Raw genomic sequence first — 18,909 nt, forward strand, 5'->3', positions numbered from 1 at the left:
GGGGGTAAGACAACTCGCTAGGCTAAAGTGCCAATCCTCTCCAAAATCTCAAAAGGTCCCACATATCTAAGACTCAACTTTCATTTTCTTTCCAAACCTCATCATTGTTTTCATAAGTAAAACCTTGAGAAACACATGATCCCCAACCTGAAACACCAAATTCCATCATTGTTGTCTACATAACTTTTATGTTGGCTTTGAGCAATCTTTAGTCTTTTGCTAATCAATACAACTTTTTTTGTAGTCACTCGAACTAATTTTGGACCTAGGAGCTTCCTCTCACCAATATTTTCCCAACAAATTGGGAACCTACACCTCCTACATACAAAGCCTCATATGTTGTCATATCAATACTAGTTTGATAACTATTATTATAATCAAACTCCACCAAAGGCATGTGGTTTTCCTAACTACTCCCAAGTCTAGGATACATGCTCGCAATATATTCTCCAATATTTGAATCACTATTTCTAATTAACCATCTATTTATGGATGAAAGGTAGTACTGAAACTCAATTGACTCCCCAAAGTTTTCTATAAGCTTTTCCAAAATCTAAAGGTTAAGTGGGTATCTCTGTCATAAATAATGGATACTAGAATCCATGTAATCTTATAATCTCCTTAATATATAAGGAAACCAATTTGTCTAGAAGAAACATAGTTCGAATAGGTAAGAAGTAAGTTGCTTTTGTTAGTCAACCAATAATTACCCATATTGCATTATTACCTCCTAAAGACTTAGGTAGCCTAGAAACAAAATCAATCGTGATATGTTCCCATTTATACTCAGGAATGGGAAGTGGCTGCAACTATCCTACTAGGCATTGATGTTTAGCTTTGGCTTGTTAACAAGTTAAACATTGTGCTACAAAACAAGTAATATCTCGCTTTAGACCAAGCCACTAATATAGTTATCTCACATCTCTATACATCTTATTCCCACCAAGATGAACTAAAAATTTAGAGTTGTGACTTTCTTCTAAAATTTCTCTTCTCAAATCCCCAACTTTGTGAAAACAAAGTTTGTTCCTGAACTTCAAGACTCCATCATCTGAAAGTAAAAACTTGGGCTCAGTGTCTCTTTTTACACCATCCATGATATGTATGAACTGGGAATCATCGCCCTATGATAACTTAATTCTCTTAACCACATTAAACTATACACTAAGTCTATCTAGCAATACCCTAAAATCTTGAAATATAAACTAAGCCCTCAAGTTCTCTAAATCATGCAATAAATATGGTTGTCTTCCTATTATGGCTACCAAAGATCCCATATACTTCCTACTTAAAGCATCAGTAGCTACATACGCCTTACCAAGGTGATACATAATAGTGCAATCATAGTCCTTAAGGAATTCAATCCACCTTCTTTATCGTATATTCAACTCTTTCTGAGAGAATAAATATTTCAAGTTCTTATGGTCTATTAAATTTCACATGTTTCACCATATAAATAATGTCTCCAAATTTTAAGGGCAAAAACCAAAATTGCCAACTCTAAATTATGATTCAGATAGTTTTGCTCATAAGGTTTCAATTGTTTAGAGGCATAAGTAATAATTTTTCCATGTTGCATCAGTACATTGTTAGAATAAAGTCTTTCAAAGCATAACATGATGTAATAAACTTTTGGATTTTACTGCTTATTAATAAATTTTCAATTCACTTTTATCTATCAGAATTCCATGCATTATACATTGTAAGCATTTTGGTATGCATCTTTTGCATTGTATGTGAATTAGGTACATTAGGAGTTGCATAGAAGATCTAAGTCATAGGTTCCTTATGTAGATTACTTGTTCACAATTGATTCATCAGTCTAGGTAACCCATTAGAGGTTATAATACCTTATAATTGGAAGGATGACCGATCATGGCCATTGGAATGAGTTTCTTATGGTAATTGCACTAGTGTGTACACATTGGACAAGACCTATAGTAAGTCATGACTTAAGACTATCAAGTAGTTATGACTTTACCAAGCTGCTTCATTGTGTTGTTTCTCAATCTTGAGAGAATATTGAGTATGTGGTAAAGTTAGCAACAACTTTAACTATTGGTGAGATCATAAGCTGATCATATATTCCTTATGGATAGAGTTATTATTAATGGAAGTCAATAGCAATAGGTATTCTCAATAGAGTCACCATGATATCTCCTAGGATTGAGACAGAGTATCCTCTTAAGTGATCTTAAGGAGGTGTGTTCATGTAACCTATGGCCACAATAGTTCCTTAAGTGGAACTTGACATAAGCTCTTGGAAAGCTAAGATATGTCAGTTGAACACATAATAAGAGAATCTGTAACTCAAAGATAGTAGCAGCAATCTTGAAAAGTTGATAGTTTTCACCTTGTTAGATTACAAATACCAATTCATAGAGAAACTGAACGCAATGGATAACAAGTCATGGACCTAAGCACTTAGTGTCTCATTGTTATTTACATATGGTACTAAAGTGCAGTTGATTCTCTATAGTAGGGTATTGAATCAACTTCATAATTAGATTCTAAGGAAGATAGTATTGTCTTATGAGTCCCAATGGTCCAATCTCGAGCTCATATACCTTGATGGCATGGTCATGAGGGTTGGATTGGCTCTAAGTTCACTTTTGTACATAAAAGCATTTTAGTAATTACATGAGGTTGCATAGGAGTTAGTGAACAAAGTATCTTAATTGGGCTAATTTATTAATTAGTAGGTCTTATTTAGATATTAGGCTAGATTACGTGACCCAAACCATTAATGGGCTCAAGTCACTTAAGTTCAGTTAGGAAAACCTATAAATACCCCTTAGGGGTTGGGGTTTCTATCATTTTTTTGAAGTGAGTCCTTTTCCACTATTTATAAAAAGAGAAATAGAACAAAAACCTCCATTTTCCATTCTTCCCCACCAATTGAGTGCTAAGACCAAGCAAGAGCCATTCAACAGAAGATCTTGGGTATTCAAGACCTCCGACAAGCACGATATTCTTCTTCACCACGTGAATTAGATTTAGGAACATCCAAATATGAGGTATTATTTTCTATAGCATTTTATGAATCTTGTTTTAGTTTAAAAATGCATTTTTTTGCTATACATAGGATTTAGAAAGTCCTAGGAGGATTCACATGCACCTAACCTGATTTTGGGGTAGGGAATAGAAAGATCCAAGCATCCCTACATACACAACAAGGTCCCTAGTTTGATGTATCACTAAATATAGCATAACCCCTTGAGCCTAAATATAACTATGCTCACATTCATCAGACCATATAAACTTAGTTACATTCATAAGCCCTTTCCAAGTAACCACAGCTTCCACCTTGTTGGGATTAATTGATATCCCATCGTTATAAAATACATGACTAAGGACAGAAACCCTATCAAGCTAGAATTCACACTTCTCGAACTCAACAAAGAGTTCTCGCTCTCTCAAACCTCAAGTATTGTTCATGCTCTTTTCTACTTCATGATTACACTAACCACACATTGATCTAAGTAGGGTTTAAATACCTGATTTATAACATCCATAAAAGCTATAGGTGCATTAGTTAAGCCAAATGGCATCACCAAAGATTCATAGTACCCTTATTTAGTACAAAAAGCAATCTTAGGTATATCCTCACCCTTGACTCTATGTTGATGATAACCAAATTGAAGATCTACCCTAAAGAAAACACTTGTTGAGAACCTCGGATTACTCTATTCCCATGCCTTGAATAATTAGAGTGCATGAAAATCTATCATTGACTCTTTAAATCTATTATAGTTAAAAACCAGGTATTCAAACACAATATTTATACCACAGAAATCATAGATCTAGAGAATAAAGCCACATACCTTTAATCTAGATGTTCTCGAATTGATTTCAATCGATGTAGATAATTCCAAAGTCGTAATAGATGTCGTAAACACCACAATCTTCTGTCTGATGACTCTTCATTGTATCTTGGCACTAAGATGGTGGAAATCTCAAGGGTAGAGGTTAGGGTTCTCTCTTTGGAATGTAGAGAGAGAATGGCAAGACCTTGAAATCTTAACCTCTAAAAGGGTATTTATAGGTTTCCTACTAGACTTAATTGACTTAAGTCTACCATGGCTTTGGGTCACTTAATCTAACCCAAAAAAGTTACTAATTAATTAATTAACCATACAGGGCCCCAATTAATCAATTAACCTAGTCCAAAGATGTCACTCACTTATCCTTATGTAACCTTGTGTAGTTACCAAAATTCCCTTATGCACAAAAGTAAACTAAAAACCCACCCAACCTTTATAAATTGTGTTATCAAGGAATATGAGTTCAAAACAAGGACCACTGAGACTTATAGGAGTATTGGCTTCTCTAGAATCAAATTCTGAAGTTGATTCAACATCTTACTACAAATAATCAACTATACTCCAATATTCTATGTATATTACAATGAAACAACAAGTGTTCAAGTTCGTGACTTGCTATCCATTGTATATAATCTCCCTATGAACAGGTCATTCATAGTCTAACAAAGTGAAAGTTATCAGTCTTTCAAAGCTACATCTACAATCCTTAAGTTACAGATCCTCCTATTATGTGATCAAATGACATACTCTAGCTCATTAAGAGTATATGTCAAATTCCACTAAAGAAATTACTTTTGACCTATAGATTTCATGATCATGTGCCCTTAGGATCACCTAAGGGGACACACTGTCTCAAAGTCTATGAGATATCATGGCACCTCTATTGAGGATACCTATTGCTATTGGTTTCCATCAATAGTGACCCTATCCATAAGAAATACATGATTAGTTTACGATCTTACTCGTAGTTCAAAGTCACTGCTAACTTTTGCATAAACTCAACATTCTCTCAAGGCTGAGAGATTATACAGTGTAACAGCATAGTGAAGTCATGATGACCTGATAGCCTTATGTCATGACTCACCGTAGGTCTTGTCCAATGGGTAATCATTCACTCTAGTGCACTTACCATGGGAATCTCATCCCAATGTCTAAGATCGAGATCCATCCAATTAGGAAGTGGTATACTATAACCTCAAATGAATTGTCTTAATTCACGAACTGGTTATGAACAAATCATTTACGTGCAAGGAACCTATGACTTGGATCTTCCATATAACTCCTAATGCAACCAAGTCATGTCTAATGTAAGAGATGTTAGGTCAAAATACTCATAGAGTATAATGCATGGAATAAGGATAGATAACTTTGAACCTAGAGTATCATTAAATGAATAATGTATCCTAAAATCCTAACATTCTCCTACTAACCCTCAAAGCATTACATTATCAAAGCATATTAGATACTTATTTGAAACCTATGTTATCCCAATGACTATCAAAGACTCTCTCGATCAATGTCATGGTTAAGGGATTTGCCAAGTTCTCTACAGAAGGCATCTATCCAACCCTCATGTCACCCCTCTAAACTATCTCAATACTTTAAAACGCAAGCACATAATCCCTCATTCTTTGAAGATACTTAAGTATATGTTTGAAAACTATGCAAGGCTTTAAACCTAGATTTAACTAATATCTATTCATAATACCTACAACAAAGCAAATATCTGGTTTTGTGCATAGCATCGCAGACATAAATTTACCTATTGCAGAGGCATAAGGCACCATCTAAATGCAATATTTCTCCTTAAATATCTAAGGACATCGATCCTGAGAAATGACAACTCCAAACCTAAAGAATAGCAAACCCAAAGAATAGCAAACCCTTCTTGGAGTCCTACATTATGTACTTGACCAAATTCTTATTAATGTAGGTGATATATTGCAATTACCCTATTCTTTGAGTTCCAAAGGAACTTAAATCTAAGAACATATTATGTTTCATCTAGATTTTCATCTAGAACTGAGTAGACAAACTAATCTTAACTGACGAAAATATCCCTACATCATTCTCAATTAGTAGATTATCATCTACCTACAAGATCTTAGAAAACCACCATGCTTCCTTGTGTAAGTGCCTTCTTGTATACACAAGGCTCTTTGCCATGAAAATATCCAGTTGCATAAAAAAAGCTAATATCAAGATAATTGTTCAAAAATGTTATCTTAACATCCCATTGTTATATCTCATAAATGAGATCAACCATAATGAATAGGAGTACTCCAATGGATTTGAGCATGGCTACTAGTGAAAAGGTATCCTATAGTCAAAACAATGTCTCAAACTATAACCTTTAGCTACAACCTAGTCACACAAAACTCAAACTTTCCATCTACTCCTTTTTTTTTTCTCTTGTAGACTAACTTACACCTATGGGTTTTATTCCTTCATATGTTTCTACAAAAACCCAAACTATGTTAGAATACAAAGATTCTAACTCTTCCCTCGTAACTCCTTACCAAGTTATGAGCACCAACACACTCATTACTTCATCATAATCTATGGGATATTAACCTCGCACTATATGAGGCACTCATGTCCTAGAAGTAATGGGAATTATATATCTCTATACCTCTAGATCCATAGTATCTTGTGCAAAAATGAGATTATCTTCTAATGTATCTTCCAATCTATATCACTCTTTGTCTCATTGCTTATCATATAGTTTTCATTAAAAATCTGGCATTTATATCAACAAACACCTTCTAGTGATCATGACTATAAAGGTAATGAGCTCGAGATTGTCTTGGATATCTCATAAATCAATACACTTTTTTAGAGAAAAAAAATGTATTACACAGTCTCTAAGACATATCCCCAAAATAATATGAGAAGTAATGAGAGACCAATCACCCATCTCATTATCTTTATCAAAGTTTGACATCTTCTTTCCATTACTCCATTTTGCGATAGAGTCCTAGGTGCACCCTACTAAGATGTAATCCCATGCTCCTACGAAAAAATCAAACGTACTAAACATAACACCTTGATCTAATCAAAATGACTAATATGTTTGCCCAATAGCTTATCCGATCCTACCTTAAATTCAATGAATTTATTCAAGGCATCAAATTTCCTATGTACATATCTAAACCTAGATTATTTATCAATACATGATGAAATACTCATACTTTCCATGCATAAACACAAAAAGGTTCATACATGATCACTAATTCCAAACATTCCTTGGTTGTATATCCTTTAGAAATAAATAGGCCTCTTGGCCATTTTACCATTTATATAGATTCGTAGACGGAAAGATCCTCTGGAACAAAAAGGTCTAGATTTAACTAGTCTTTGGATCTTATTTAGATTAACATGACCTAGGCATTAGAAACCAAATATTTGATTAATGCTAGGTTCATTCTTGAGATTTGATTATTCTTATTTCTTAGCAAAATGATAAGAAAGTCAACATAAAGAAAAAATATATTACCTCCCACTAGCCTGCACAACTAACCTTGCAACTAAAGCTAAGTTAAGTACAATGTCATCATGTAACCTTCTCACTTGTTGAAAACCCTATAAAGTATTACAGATAGTGGGCTTGGAACCTATTCACCATGAATGGTGAAATCTACCACTATGTAATCAACAACGAGAACATGATGTGCAATTTCTTTTTTTCTAAGGTATACCAACCATTCATTTTCTAGTGTCCTAAAAGGTCACAAAGGAATCACTTGCCCATGAGCTTACTCTCTTATTTCCTTTCTTAACTTTCCTTATTTGGTGTTGTTTTTCTTCTTCTTCTTAGTATAAAAGCATGAAGAACCTCAACTCCCATATGAGCACCCTTCTGATCTTTGTGAATCCTCTTACATATCTCAAAGGAATCTGGTAAGATCTCTAAGATCAAATGGATCTTGATGTTCATAATAGTCCTAAGGACAACTTATACAATAGACTTGCCCTTATCACCAAATAATCATTGCAACTTTAAAAAGAATGTCACGGACATGGAAACAGACATGTGTTACTATTGCAACACATTATTCAAAGATCCAAGTATGAGACACTTGGTCTTCTGATTCGTCATATTCTACCTTTAATATGCTTCTTTTTTTTTTTTTTTTGCTAAATTTGTTCAAAGAAAATAACGAACTATACCTAGATTAGCTTCTATACAATTAATACTATATCTAGATTATTTTCATAACTAGGCCCAATTTAAACAATGAGATAAAAGGTGACAAGTTAAAGACATGATATATGTAACAAATATAAAAATTCTATGCATTAATATAAAGAACCAAGCATTCAAGGCAAGTTAGTAATTAATTTAACAAAAATGTAGTGCTCTTAAACTACATGTCCTTTTGCAAGGTATTCTAGTATCATAAGTATCAAAGTCTACTTCAAACAGGTCATGATTCTTATTACTAGGGTAAAAAGCCTCTCTAATTAATCTACCTGCCACTTTAAAAGTTATCCTAAGGCATTGATCAACATATCCTTTTTTTAGCCCTTAACCTATGCAAGTGAGACTACTTCAAGTGATTATACCACTTGATGCCTAAATTAAGTGTATAACAAAGATTCTTAACATCAATGTTACCAAGTGAAGAGTTCCATCTTCAGGATTGGTCACTCCTACTACAAACATATATAGTCTCGTCCATAAAAAATAACTCATATCCCTTGATTTTTTAGGTCACCCCATCTTCAAGACAGTGATGCACCCAAAATTAAGATGAACTCGATCTTGAGCTTGCCTATAGCCCTCTCCCACTTAATTTTCTGAATTAATTAAGAGCATTTAAAAAAAATTAGTAATTATCTTAATGAATAAATTATCCTCTTTGAGAATTTCTAAAAATATTTATTTCCTAGTTGGAAACCTAGTGTAATAGGAGAATGAATTCTCCTTCTCTTACACAAATCCAATAATTTATCTAGGAAATATTTTCTTATTAATTTATTTTCATCAAATATTAAAAACCTTTTTGGTACTAACCATTAATGATAAATTATTTCTAATGAAAATTTTCAAAAAAAAAATATTTATTTTCCAAATTGGAAACTTCAGTGTAACAGAGAAACTTCCAATTTATGAAATTTTGAAACTTTGAGAACACCTTATCCAAATAGAGGAATTTTAGTTCTCATATTCAAAATTCTTCATTTATTCCTACACCTTTCCAAATTAATAAATATTCTTAGAAATGGAATCCAATTTTCATAATAAGTTACTCTTTTAAATACTACCAAAAGGATAACCTTAGTAATCCCTTAATGGATAAAATATTATCTATGAAAAACTCTCAAAAATGTTTATATTCTTAAAAGAAATTAAACAATCCATTTTGGAAAGTATTTTCAAAATATTTTACATCTCCATCAAATTACTAAAAGTTCCAAAAATATTTTGACAACCTTTCTTATCATAAATTCTCTATCATGAGATTTTTCAAATCCGTTATTTATTTTTTAAATTAGGAGTCTTGTGCTAAAAGATTTGCTCTCTTATTCCTTATCTTTGAACTATCCATATCCAAACTAAATGGTTTCTTCATTCTCTCAAATGGGGAAAGCTTGAAAGACCACTATAGGTATAATTCTCCTTCTCTCAAGAGTGGAAAGCCTGAAGAACCACCTATCCATAACCAAAAGAATAGTTCAATAAGGAATAACAATTTATTTAGCAACAACCAATTTAAATAAATAACTTTAGAAAATATTTTCTAATGAAAATTTACTAAGAATACCAAAATACTTTGTTTTATAACTCTTATTTTGGTGACCTTAATTATAAATTATCTATCATGAATTTTCAAAAATTAACTTATTTTCTTTAAATTGGAATCTTGTGTAAAAAGGAAAAATATTATTTTGTTAAAATTTGGAAAAATAAAAGCTCTTCTTTAGAAGAAAAAAAAATTATTCTTAGGGATTTCAAAGATTTGAGAAGTCTTATAAAAAAAATAAAAATAAAATCTCTAAGAATTCATTTTTAAGAGGAATGAGAGCTCTTAATCTTTTTTCAACTTATCTTTTACCTAAAATAAAATTTTCTAACCATGCACACTCCAATTTAAATAAGTTTTCCAATTTTGAAAAATTCATGAAAATTTATTTTCAATTAAGAATACTAAAATGTCTTATTTCATACCAAATATGCAATTAAACAAAAAATGCATATAATAAACACAAGGAAATAAATAAATAAATAATTTTTCCATGGTCTTTAAGGATCCTATTGTATATTTAGTAACCCAAGAAGTTGGATTTCCAATATCCAATGTTACCAAATCAAACCTGCAACAAAAATTAGGTTTCAAATAAATATAAACACCCTAAAATACCTCCAGAACCCTAAAAAGGCAAAAGGAGTCGCGTAAAGCTTCGGATGAAGCCTTGGGATGCTTGATGTAGCTTATAGCACTGGATAGGGTGCTTGAAAGGGCGCTTAAGTCCTCAAAGGGCACTTGTGTATTCATGCAACATTAGAAGAACGTCGAACAACACTTTCTACTTCAAATAGCCATATCTCTTTTGTTTCAAATTTGATTTGCAAACTGTTTGAAGCATTGGATTCATGACTTTGAAATATTCAAACCCATATGTGGCTTCCTCAAAAAATCTCATGGGTGAATGCTTCAAAATTGAGTCAAACTAAGGCTTAATGTGTAAGCACTCCATCAAAAACACATATTTTTTTCCGATTGAGGAATCTTCACCATGGATATGTTATGAAGGGTTACAATGCTTCCATGATCTCTTTGGGTTACAAGATTGATAAATTAAAAAATAAAAAAATAAAATTTAACAACAAAAAGATCCTATACTCCTCAAAACAGAGTTTACAATCAATTTAAAAATAAAAGTAGATTTTTACAACCAATGAAAAAATCCTATGCTCCTAACCATGGAATTGAAAACCCAAACAAGAAATAGAACATTAAACCAATAATCATTAACAAATATAAACAAAATAAATCAATCATAATTATAACTATCGCATTGACAATTCATCTCTTTGGGCCATGGGATGAATACACATACCCTGCAAAATAGAGGTAGCACACCCTAAAATGGATCGACATGCAAGAACCTAACCTAGGGCTCTAATACTAGTTGTTGGGAACCTCAAATTATTTCATTCTTATGCCCTGCATCATTAGGGTGCATGAAATATATTTTAGCCTCTCCAAATCTATCGCAACAAAAACCTAAGTATTCAAAAATAATATTGATACCATAGAAATCATAAATATGGAGAATAAAATCATATACCTTTGATCCGGATGTTCTCATATCAATTTCAATTGATGTAGATAATTTTAAAGTCATAATGGATCTCATAAACACCATAATCTTTCACTTAATGACTCTTCCTTATGTCTCGGCATCGAGATGGTGAAAATCTCAAGGGTGGAGACTAGAGTTCTCTTTTTGGACTATAGGAAGAGAATGGCAAGACCTTGAACCCTACCCCCCTAAAAGGGTATTTATAAGCTTCTTGCTATGCTTAAGTGACTTAAGCCCACTATGAACTTGTGTCACTTAATCTAGCCCAAAAAGGTTGCTAATTGATTAATTGACCACACATGGCCCCAATTAATCAATTAGCCTAGTCCAAAGATGACTCTCACTTATCCCTATGCAACCTTGTGTAATTACCAAAACATTTTATGTACAAAAGTCAACTAAAAACTCATTCAACCTTTATAAATCGTGCTATAAAGGAATATGAGCTTAGAACAGTGACCACTATGACTCATAGGAGTACTAACTCCCTTAGAATCAAATTTTGAAGTTGATTCAACATCCCACTACAAAGAATTAACTGCACTTCAATACCCTATGTATATTACAACGAGATAATAAGTGTTTAGGTTTATGACCTACTATTATCCACTGTATACAGCCTCCTCATGAATTGGTCATTTATAGTCTAATAAGTGAAAGCTATCAGCCCTTCAAGACTACCTCTAAAATCCTTAAGTTACAGGTCCTCCTATTATGTGATCAAATGACATACACTAGTTCACTAAGAGCATATGTTAAATATCATTAAAGGAATTACTGCGAGCCCATAGATTTCATGATCATATGTCCTTAGGATCACTCAAGGGAACTCACTGTCTCAAAGTCTATGAGATATCATGGTGTCTCTATTGAAAATAACTATTACTACTGGTTTTCATGAACAGTGACTCAATCCATAGGAAATAAATGATCAACTTACAATCCCACCCATAGTCAAAACCACTTCTAATTTCTATACAAGCTTAATATTCTGTCGAGGTTGAGAGACTATACAATATAGCAGTTTGGTGAAGTCATGACTACTCGATAACCTTATGTCATGACTCACCATAGGTTATGTCCAATTTAAAACCATATACACTAGTGCACTCAACATGGGAACCTCATTCCAACGGCCAAGACCAATCATTCCTCCAATTAGGAGGTGGTGCACTAAAGCCTAAAATGGATTGTCTAAGTCCATGAATTGACTATGAATAAATCATCTACTTACAAGGAACCCATGACTTAGATCTTCCATGCAACTCCTAATGCACCCAAGTCATGTACAATGTAAGAGATGTTGAGCCAAAATATTCATAAATTATAATGCATGATATAAGGATAGATAAAAGTGAACCTGGAATATCATTAAATGAATAAAGTATCCCAAATCTGTTACATTATGTTATGTGTTTAAGGGCTCTATCCTAACAACACTAGCACCCTGCAAATAATCAAACAAATCATCGATTATAGACAATAAGTATTTGTTTTGTAGTCTTATTTAATTCCCTATAATCAATACGTAATCTCAACATATCATCTTTCTTTTTAATAAAAGGCATTATGGCTTCCGAATATGATACATTAGACCTTATAAAGCCTTTGTTAAGCATCTCTTGAAGTTATACCTTTAACTCCTTGAGTTCTAAAGGTGTCATGCGATAAGGTGCCTTTAAAATAGGAGTCATTCTTGGTACTAACTCAATAGTGAACTTCACATCTCGCTCTGGCGGAAATCCAGGCAAATCCTAAAAAAAAACATCAAGGTAATCCTACACTATGGGAATGTCATCTAGCTTTACATCATTGTCATTGCCCTAACATAAGCCAAATATCCTTGGCACCATTTCTTAAGCAAATATTAGGATTTCATAATTGAAATCAATTGCATTGGAATATCAATAGAACTCCCTTTAAAACAAAATTCAAGTTGATCTGGAATTTGCAAGGTTACCTTCTTATTAAAACAATCAACTAAGACATGTTAAGCTGCTAACCAATCCATCCCTATATGGACCCGCATTTCTCACGTGTGTCCCCACTCGATCGACGAGACTCGCTTTTTATTTTGGAAAAGTGAAGATTTTAGTTTTGGAAAAAATTGGAGTCGCAACTTATTTTATTTTTATTTTAAAGGGAAAATAAAACAAGAAAGAAAAACCCTAAAAAATGACTCCATAATTTTTGGAAAAAAGGCATGTCTTTGAAAAACCTGAGTCTAGGTCTGGGGATCAGGTTACCTATTAGGAATGTACCTTTAAAAGGTAGCACCCCTCTAAGCCCTATAGAGGTCTCTACTAACTAAGTTAAGGGAAACGTGACAATTAATCGATTAATTATAGATACTTAAGTAAGCTTGGTGATTTAAAAAAATAACATGTTAACAAGAAAATCAACCACAGTCATATAGAAGATTTAGGGTACATACCTGAACCACTTCTTAAGCGCTATCATGAAACATCAATTGTTAGTTTAGACAATATATCACTCAGCATGCATTTTATCATGAATATTCAAACGATGTAACAAATATCAAGACATGCCAAGCATTCTCAAACATAGGTATAATTCACAATGATAATTATATTTACAGAATTTAGAAGGTAGATGACAGGAGACGTACCTGGATAGCATAGATAACTTATAACATATTTCCTCAAGTATTAATGGGTTAGATAATAAATAATAAACACCATAAATCTTATCATTCTTGTTATCTAATTAGCAAAGCAAAAATAATCAAAGTATACGAAATCATCAATTATCGCACACATCTTGTATATAATTCCTAAAAAAATAGATATGATTTCAATAAATGGCAAGGATGACAGTAAAGATGAGTTTTAAAAAGATGATTTTATGTAGGGGTTTCACCAATTCCCCAATTGATATACACAAATATAGCTTGGAATTAAATGTTATTACTTTCGTAAAAAATAAAAAAAAAAATAAAAAAATCATGAGTATTAAAAAAAAAACATTTATTCGATAGTTGTAATGAATTGTATTTATAAAAGGAAGTTTTGATTTACTTAAATAAGAAGGCTTTAATTTCATGCAAAGAAAATATTTTTTTTAAAAAAGTTTGTTCACAAGAAAATAAATGTTATCACTTTTATAAAGGAAATATTTCATAAGTATTAAAAATAATAATAATAATAATAACAATAATTGATTCCATAGTTTTAATGAATTTTATTTATAAAAAGAAGCTTTAATTTATTTAAATAAAAAGACTTTAATTCCCTGCAAAGAAAATGTTTTTTTAAAAAGTTCATTCACAAGAAAATAAATGTAATTATCACTTTTATAAAGGAAATATTTCATAAGTATTAAAGATAATAATAATAATAATAATAATAATGATAATTGATTCCATAGTTTTAAAAAAAAAAGTTTTAATTTATTTAAATAAAAAGACTTTAATTCCATGCAAGAAAATATTTTTAAAAAGTTCATTCACAAGAAAATAAATGTAATTATCACTTTTATAAAGGAAATATTTCATGAGTATATAATAATAATAGTAATAATTGAGTCCATAGTTTTAATTAATCTTATAAAAGGAAGTTTCAATTTACTTAAATAAAAAAAAGGCTTTAATTTCATGCAAAGAAAATATTTTTTTTAAAAAGTTTATTCACAAGAAAATAAATGTTATCACTTTTATAAAGGAAATATTTTATGAGTATTAATAATAACAATAATAATAATAATAATTGATTCCCTAGTTTTAATGAATTTCATAAAAGGAAGTTTTAATTTATTTAAAAAAAAGACTTTAATTCCAGGTAAAGAAAATGCTTTCAAAAATTCATTTGCAAAAAAAGAGAAAGAAAAAATAATTAATTAATTAATAATGGTAATAATAATAAAACCTCATAAAAAATGTATTTGACAATTTAAAAAAAAAATTATGTAAAAATATTTTTTATAATTTAAATTTTTCTTTAATAATTTTTTTTTAACTTTATTTGATTTACAAGAGGATGATTTCTACAACTCTTTATTTAGAAAGCACAAAAAAAAATTTATTATTTTTTTTAAAACATAATAAAAATTTTAAATAAGATAAACAATTATTTTATATTTTAATCCAAGAGAACAAAAAAAATGTTTAAAATAATTTAAATATTACAACTTTTTATTTTTTATTTTTGAACAAAGCTATCATAAAAATTATCAAAACACTTAAAAATTCAAACTTTTTCATCATCATCAGGAATTATCCCAAAACTAAAAATTAAGCACAATATAAATTTTCATTAATATCCAAATTATTGAAAACTAAAAAAAAAACTTGCAAAATACTTCAACTTTTCATTAGCATCACAAAATTATCCAAAACGAATAAAACATCTAATTTTTAAACTATCATCCCGAATCATCCAAGACAAATGCCTACAAAAAGTAACATGAAATTAGCAATAATAATAATAATGATAACTAAAATAAAATAAACAAAATAAATTCAAAAACCAAAAAAAACCAAAAATCCTAACTTGATTTATACTTCATTCAAACAATCATCAGGAATTATCCCAAAGCTAAAAAAAAAAAAAGCACAATATAACTTTTCATTAATATCCAAATTATTGAAAACTAAAAAAAAACTTGCAAAATATTTCAACTTTTCATTAACATCACAAAATTATCCAAAACGAATAAAACATCTAATTTTTAAACTATCATCCCGAATCATCCAAGACAAATGCCTACAAAAAGTAACATGAGATTAGCAATAATAATAATGATAACTAAAATAAAATAAATAAAATAAATTCAAAAACCAAAAAAAAACTTAAAATCCTAACTTAATTTATATTTTGTTCAAACAATCATTAACACATCTCATATAAATACATTAAATCCAACAAAACACTCACCGGAAGACATTAAATCCTATTATAACCGTCCATGATTTCATTCCCTTTCCTTTAACAAATAAATAAAAACATGCCAATAGCATCATTCACATCAGGACTGACCATATATTCACATTCGTTTGCATTTTAAATCCAACAAAACGAAGTTAAAGAACACTAACCTTGCTTGCAGCTACCCTCTTTCACGGTTGTGTCACTTTTTCTTCTCAGTCTAGTTGTGTCTGCTTCTTCGATCTGGCTCGTGTGTTCCTTCACCACAAAGAGTCCCCGAATCAGCCTATGCGTCCTTTAGAAGTTCCACCCGGAAACGTGATCTCCATGTCTACAAATTTCTTCTGAATCTCGTTCAAAAAAAAAATCAACCAAAATTCCTCTAGTGCTCTCTTTTTTTCTCTCCCTAAGACGTCTCCCCTCTATCTTCAGGCTCTCCTCTCCAAAAATCCTCCTCTTCTCTTCAATTGTCTTTCTCATATTCTCCAAAAAAAAAAACCCCAAATCCCCTTCATCACGTCTCTCCTCCTTTTTTTGCATGTGAGTTGACTTTTGTTTCCTTCTCTAAATTCCCCCTGCTCTCTTTCTTGCAAAATACAGTCTATCTCTTCAATATGCCACCTCAATTCTTCCTAAAATATATCATCTCTTTTCCTTTTCCGTTTAAAATATGCTTTGACCCAAAACACTACTGAAACCTCCTTCCATCATCACGTGATTCTTTTTCCAAAAGACAAATTACATTACCTTCTTTGCTACTCATCATTTCTTTTTTCATACATAAGCTGAATCTTCCCCATAACATGGCTCCATTCATTTTTTCCATATGTCTACTCTTGGAACCCATATGGTAGCTACCCACTCTGAGCTTCACATCATAGGCACTTTCTTATCTTTCTATTGGTGGACTTCCTACAAAATTTCAAAGTTAATAGAGTAATAGTAATAATAATAATAATAATAATAATGAAAACTTTTAAACAAAATTATTAAATTAAACTAAATAAGTAAAGACAAGTATTATGGAAAAGTGATAAAATAATAGGAAAATAAAATAAATGAAGAAATATACAAAATAATAAATAAAATAAAATAAACAAAAATATAAGGGTAAAAAAAAAGTCAAGCAATGTGATTTTACAAAAACGAGTCTTTCAAGTCATACAAGCCATGCAACCATGCAAATCATGCCCATGCAAAAAATGATCTAAATGGGCCTAGAATGCCTAAATGGGCCTAAGGTGCCTAAATGGGCCTAAGGTGCCTAAAAGGGCCTATGGTGCCTAAGTTGACTTAAGGTGCCTAAGTGGGCCTAAAGTGCCTAAATCGTCCTAGGGTGCCTAAGTGGGCTTAGGGTGGTGCTTAAGTAGGTCTAAGGTGCCTAGGGTGTATCTAAGTGAACCTAAAGTGCCTAAGTGGGCTTAGGGTGACGCCAAATGGGCTAGGTGCGTCTAATGGGCTTAGGGTGTACTAAGTGGGCCTAGGGTGCCTAAATGGGCCTAAAGTGATCTAAGTGGGCCTAAAGTGTCTAAATGGGCCTAAAGTGATGCCTAATGGGCCAAGTGTACCTAAATGGGCCTAAAGTAATCTAAGTGGGCCTAGGGTGACTAAGTGAGCCTAAAGTGTCTAAATGGGCCTAAAGTGATGCCTAATGGGCCAAGTGTACCTAAATGGGCCTAGGGTACCTAAATGGGCCTAAAGTAATCTAAATGGGCCTAAGGTGACTAAGTGAGCATAATGTCACGGACTTAGTCGTTCACTAAGCTCGTGCGGCACTTAGGCAAGTCAAGACGCTTGATCTTGCTAAGTCAGCCTTGATCCCCAATGCTTAGCTTGCTCGGCTAAGACACTCGCGACTCGAAAGCTTAAGAGCTTAGTAGGCAACTCCTTAAAGAATGGAAGCTTTATTATCTCAAGAAAGCCTTTACAAGTGCTTGGATGCTCACTTGCTTGGTGCCTTGGCCAAATGAGGCCCTCACCTATTTATAGGCACCAATGGAACTCTCTAGAACCTTGGAGGGTTCCTTACAATTCATGAATATTCTAGAATGTCCTACACTATTCTAGAATATTCAAGAGACTTCTAGAATGTCCTACACTATTCTAGAATATTCAAGAGACTTCTAGATTTCTCTAGAAAGCTTTGGACCCTTCTCATGCCTTCTACCATAGTGTAGAGTTGTGTGGACTTCTCTAGGCATTTCTAGAACCTTCCACACTCTTCCCACTAGTGGCTAAGTGTGGATGTCTCCAAGGGTCTCTAGAAGCTTCTCACCTCCTATATAAGCCATGGGGAGGGTCATTTGAAGCATCTTGTGACAATAAAGTGGCTAAATGGGCCTAAAGTAATCTAAGTGGGCCTAAAGTGATCTAAGTGGGCCTAGGGTAACTAAGTGGGCTTAAAGTATCTAAATGGGCCTAAAGTGATGCCTAATGGGCCAAGTGTACCTAAATGGGCCTAGGGTTCCTAAATGGGTCTAGGGTGCCTAAATGGGCCTAGGGTGACTAAGTAGGCCTGAAGTGTCTAAATGGGCCTAAAGTGATGCCTAATGGGCCAAGTGTACCTAAATGGGCCTAGGGTTACCTAAATGGGCCTAGGGTGCCTAAGTGGGCCTAGGGTGCCTAAAAGCTATCCTAAAAAAAACAAGAAAAGCCTAAGTCTAAGTTAGGGCTACCAAGGGTCACAATAAGAGGTCAGATAATCCCTCAACCAAGTCTCCGAAGTGGCTTAGAAAAGATAGGCTACACGAGTATTAATGGGCCACTAGGGAATTGTTATAAACGACATGTGCGAGGAAGACAAAATAGAGGGTCTACACCCTAGTATAATATCAAAATCTTTTAAATTCAAATGATCAAGTTTATAGGCAATTCTTTATCCCCAATGAAAG

The sequence above is a fragment of the Vitis vinifera genome, chromosome 11 (genome assembly GCF_030704535.1).
Source record: "Vitis vinifera cultivar Pinot Noir 40024 chromosome 11, ASM3070453v1".
In the NCBI taxonomy this organism is placed as follows: domain Eukaryota; kingdom Viridiplantae; phylum Streptophyta; class Magnoliopsida; order Vitales; family Vitaceae; genus Vitis; species Vitis vinifera.